Here is a 5,968-nt window from a genome sequence, read left to right as displayed (position 1 = left end):
TACGCCACCACCCCCCACACCGCACATTTCCCAGCTCGGATACGCAATTCCAGCCATGCGATTGGACGGTCGCGCCGCGTGCTCGGGGGGACTGGTGGGGGGGGGGCAGCGGCGGTTGCGAGGCTGTTCGCGATTGGATGGCTGAAGGGGGGGGCGGGGCTAGTCGCGATGGGCACCAATGAGCAGCGTTAGAAGCGCTGACACCACGCTCCCTCGATTGCGGCTTATCCGGTGTGGGAAATGTAAACGCCTACAAACCCCGCCCCCTAGCACGCCTATGACCCCGCCCCTCGGATAGCGGCTTATCCCATGTAGAAAATACAATCGCTTTCAAAGCCCCGCCTTCTCCGTCGCGGCTTATCCGATGTGGGAAATTCAAACGCGTATAAACCCCGTCCTCCCCCCCGCCGCCACCGTTGCGAGCTCTGCCGGCGGTGTCAGGCAGCGAGTCAGGCGCGCTCTGATTGGCTGTTTGCGACGGGACGACGGTTCCAATCGGCGCTGCGATTGTTGCCGCGCGCGCAATCGTCGCGCGCCTGGCGTGAGGTGGGACGACGGCATCACCGCGCGCCGTGGGGGGAAGCGCGCGGGGTTTAAACTCAGACCGCGGGGTCCGGACCCCCCCCTCACCGCGGGGTCAGGGCCCCCCCCCCCCTCACCGCACGTACAGGCCCCCCCCCCTCACCGCGCGGCCAGGGCCCCCCCCCCTCACCGCGTGGCCAGGCCCCCCCCCCCCTCACCGCACGTACAGGCCCCCCCCTCACCGCACGGCCAGGGCCCTCCCCCCTCACCGCGTGGCCAGGGCCCCCCCCCTCACCGCACGGCCAGGGCCCCCCCCCCTCACCGCGTGGCCAGGGCCCCCCACCTCACCGCGTGGCCAGGGCCCCCCCCCTCACCGCACGGCCAGGGCCCCCCCCCTCACCGCGTGGCCAGGGCCCCCCACCTCACCGCGTGGCCAGGGCCCCCCCCCTCACCGCACGGCCAGGGCCCCCCCCCCTCACCGCGTGGCCAGGGCCCCCCCCCCCTCACCGCACGGACAGGGCCCCCCCCCCCTCACCGCGTGATCGCCCCCCCCCCCGCACCACAATGCCAGGCTCCCCCCCGCCCCTCACCACACGGCCAGGCCCCCCCCCCTCACCGCGCGGTCGGGCCCCCCCCCCCCGCACCACACTGCCAATACACGATGGGCTCCCTCACGGTTTCGTATGGGATTCGAAACGAATGGGAATGTTTTATGACTGAAAATGTTAAATAATTGCCCCAAATCTACCTTATTGGACTAATGTTCCACAGAGACACAGGATAGATTTATTTTAAAAGGCAATTGAGATTAATAAAAATATGAATCTTGGTACATGAGCCGCATGAGCCTTCTGAATCTATGTTTTTCACGTACAATACATTGTGAGAAAAAGCAGACGGGTCCAATTGGTGATCTAAAATGGTCATTTGAGGCCCCTGAGCCAAAGTCTTCCACGTGCAATGCTAATTAAGACGCATACTTCTTGACGTAAAATAAAATATTGGTCCATCAGTCGAAAGCCATCATCTGGACCAACATTCCCAGTAGAATCCAGAAACATGCGTTTAGAGTATTTGGCTGATGTAAATATCCACACGATGAGGCTCTTCTTTGAGCTTTCATTTGTGGCCAATTCGCTTCTGAAAAAGAGCTATAAGCTCAGCGGGCTTTTACCTGGGGGCCGTCCATAAATGACGTCATGCACCTGGGGGGGTCAGACATTTGTGACGATGTGTGACGAGGGGGGGGGGGGGGTGAAAAATGTGACGTCACATCAAAATGCGCAACTTTAAATAAATATAGACACCACGTTCTACTTAATTAAATATACTTTTTAATAAATGTTTTCTCCGACAACATCAGAGTGCAGCGCCACATTAAATACGCACAACAATGACAATAGTTTAAAGCGATTTGAAGCATGTTTTATTTGGGGATGGGGGCAGAGCTTTGTGACGTCATATTTGAGGGGGGGTCTGACTTTTTGTGACGCCGTGTGACGAGGGGGGGGGGGTAAAAAATCGCGTGACGTCATTTATGGACGGCCCCCTGGTTTAAACAGTTACATTCGGGACCAGTTTCAGGTTTATGAGCCTCGTCAAGCAGGGATTGGCCTGGGCGGCAGGCCTAAGTGTAATTCCCTTTCTCTGTGTAGTTTCTTATGCATGGGTTTCCCATTAAAAAAACCCGTACAATTTAACCAATATTGGCCAAATATTCCAATGCAAATAAACCCCTGCAAATTACTCAATTGTGTTTTCACATAGCATCATCGCCTCCTACTGCATACACCTGAAAATAGTCGAGCCTCAGTGAGGGACTAGTAAAAACATCACAATGTAGAACTCTCCTGAAAAAAGAGAGTTGTGTCGTATGAAGACACTCCTGGATAAACTAAATTATTTCACTATTAAACCAGAGCTTACGAGTTGGCAGATGCCCTTCATGAGACTGGCCGGCAGGGGGCGTGAGGTTGGCCATTCTTTTCAAGAGGGATTATAATTTATTAAACGCATTCCTGCGGAGGGAGTTGATAGGAACGTTGGGTTGCTCGGTCAATGGCCAGGGTCAACGGCGGCGTGGTGTATTCCGCAAATATTCCCGACTGTGAGGGCGGGCACAAGCCGGCGTGAGTAGGTTAAACGTTGAGTTTTATAAGGGCACCACGGGGTGACCAGCCCCTCCCCACCCAGCCCCTCCCTCCCCACCCAGCCCCTCCCTGCACGATGGACGGACGGACACAATAATCCCCTGTGGGCTGGTGTAACCAGGAGGTTCCTACCAGTAACAGAAGCCAGCTGGAATGGGCCAGTGCTCCATCATTTGAGCAAACGTCAGCCAGTGTCGACTGGTGTCATCACTGAAGTTCAAAAATGCTCAAATATATGCAGTTTTATTGAATGGGTTTAATTACATATTATGTAATTTATCAGGACAAATGAAATGAAAGGTTCCTATATAGTTCTAAGCAAATACAACATTCATAAAATGAGACATTAAATTGTGTGCTCTGGTAGCCAGCAATATATGTAAGATTGGCTGGAAGGAAGTCATGTTTTATATGAGGTGGATGGGTGGTTCATATGGTTCATAATACCGCACACATTGATTTGAAGCTTTCATTACTACAGGAATCCATACTCTTTGGTTCTTTCGGTAAAGTCACGGAGGTAGAAATAAAATAAAACAAATCACGACGTTTCGAACGCAACACAAGCGTCCGTCTTCAGGTGAATATCGCGACAGCTGCGATGTCAGCAGCAGACATCAGCGATTTTCTCCTGAATTCTGGCGCTTGTGTTGCGTTCGAAACGTCGTGATTTATTTTATTTTATTTCTACCTACGTGACTTTACCGAAAGAACCAAAGAGTATACAGTACACATGTTGGGACACTGAACCAGATCCCAAACCATCCTGGGTCAGAATCCAAACATCCACATCTGATTAAACTGGGTTAGCCAGTGTAACTAATTGCTGAATTTATTAGGATTGTTTGTCAACTTACCAGTGAGCTGAAACAGTCATAATTAGCTCGTTAAACTTTGTAAACGTGACATTATTTTTGTATGGCTGTGTCGGGTGTTGGACGGTTCTGGACGAAACAGATTTAGTTAAATAATTTGAAGGCCTCACCCAAAAATATATTATTAATCCTAATATTGGCTGTGAAAAATTGCGTAATAAGTGACAATTATTATCTATAGGGCCTTAAATGGATTAATGGAATTGTTGTGTGGCGACACTTTACAGAGCATGATGGAGCCACTTAAACTGCAGAAGAGACTTGCATAATCATAACTGACACGTACTGACTGACATGCAATGATTTGTACACGTGACTTTCACACAGAGCACCAGATACAAATACATAAATATATAACCCGTATATGACAATTTAAGTGACACCATTAGAAGCAGTGCATTGGCATAATCTTCCTGGGCCATTCTTTGAGATGTCTTTACTACAATTTTGTGTTTTTGAATTTCTTTTTGTATCCAATGACAACACTCATTGTTATTGACAGTGCTTGGTACTTTTTGATTCAGGTGCTAATGCAAGTATTTCAAATGTGTTGTGCAGTAGGTAGTTGAATTCGAGGTAATAATCAACATCATCATCAGACTTTGTCAATCCACTGTTGAAGACCTCTCCAATCTGCTGCCACCTCTGATGATTCTGCTGTTTCATCACTTATATATAAACAAACATCGTTCGTTATTCTCTGGGTCTTCTGAATCAGTGTTTTTTATTTGCATTTGTCTACTGTATTAGGCACACCCTGGACTGGATAATATTGTTTTGGGTCTCATCAGCAGAGTACGGCCTGTTGAACAAATCATGGTTTTCGGAAAGAGCTCTCACTGAACACAATGGGATCCGTTCACGGCAGGACAATATTGTGCAACACTCTAAAAATGCTGTTTAAATTCCAGATATCTTTGGGACACTTTTTGGCAGTATCAAGATGATGACAAAAAGAAAAGGCTTTTCATTTTCCTGCAAGAATACAGGTGTTAAGATGACCAAACACCAAATAGACACCTATAATAAGGCATTAACCACACATGAGTGTGGCAAAACATGCAAACAGACATGCATTGGTAATGTATGCATTGTCCTTGAAAGCTATTGGCTTACACCAGAGACAGCCTCTTTCATTACCTTGTCGCAACAATTTTAGACCAAAGAATGGCACCGTTTAAGTCACCACATTAAGCTCCATTCGCTCCTCCGTCACCCTGCTGCTGGAGAGGGGGAAGGTATTGTAATTATATAATAGATTGGTAATCATTAAATTGTTATTAATTAGCATTTGTTTCCCCTATAAGGAATTGTAATTGTAATATATATTATTTAATAATACGCTTCCAGGCCGCACTAAGCATGTAGCTGTCAGAGCGATTACAGTTATTTGTATTTCTTTCAATTTCTCCCTTGTGATGAGACTTTGTAGGATGAACTTTGAGATTTACAAGGGCATGGGTGACCAGTAAGGTCTGAATTGGTCTGTAATAAGGTAGGGCACTGACAAAGGGTTGACAAGGACGTGAGTGTGTGCATCCACATATCAAGCAAGCAGCAGCATCAGCATGCAAGATCACAAGACAGCAGCATGATAAGAAGCATCATTGATTACAATGATCAAAATGAATACCTAAAACAGTTTTTGTTTAGTAACATAATTTTTGTCTATTTGTTTGTGTTTCTCCCTTGTGATGGGACTTTTTAAAGATGAACGTTGAGATGTATAAGGGGCACGGGGTGACCAATAAGGTCTGAATTGGTCTGTAATAAGGTAGGGCACTGATAAGGGGGTTGACAGGTAATCTAATATACACTACACTTTACACTACAATACACTACATTATTCACTACACTACTACATATCTGTCAACCCACACGGTTTACTCCGTATTTTTGTACAGGGAAATTGAGTCGATACGGCGTACAACCGTTTCAATACGGGCAACATTTTTTTGTCCCTTTGTGTTTTTCTCTTGTGATGGGATTGTGTAGGATGAACATTGGGATTTACAAGGGGGCACGGAGTGACCAGCAAGGTCTGAATTTCTCTGTAATAAGGCAGAGAGCACTGACACACAAGGGGTTGACAGGCTTTAGTACAGACAAAAAACTACATATGCATTACAAAAACAATTTTGTGTGTATTTGTGTTTCTCCCTTGTGATGATGTGACTTTGTATGATGAACGTTGAGATTTGCAAAGTCTGAATTGCTCTGTAATAAGGCAGAGAGCACTGACACAAGGAATTGCCAGGCTTTAGTACAGACAAAAAACTACATATGCATTACACATTTTTTTTGTGTTTCTCCCTTGTGATGATGGGACTTTAAAGGATGAACATTGGGATGTACAAGGGGCACGGGGTGACCAGCAAGGTCTGAATTGCTCTGTAACAAGGCAGAGAGCACTGCCTGACT

This window comes from Lampetra planeri, chromosome 15 (genome assembly GCF_965212315.1).
Source record: "Lampetra planeri chromosome 15, kcLamPlan1.2.h2, whole genome shotgun sequence".
Taxonomy (NCBI): domain Eukaryota; kingdom Metazoa; phylum Chordata; class Hyperoartia; order Petromyzontiformes; family Petromyzontidae; genus Lampetra; species Lampetra planeri.
This window is presented reverse-complemented; position numbering follows the sequence as displayed.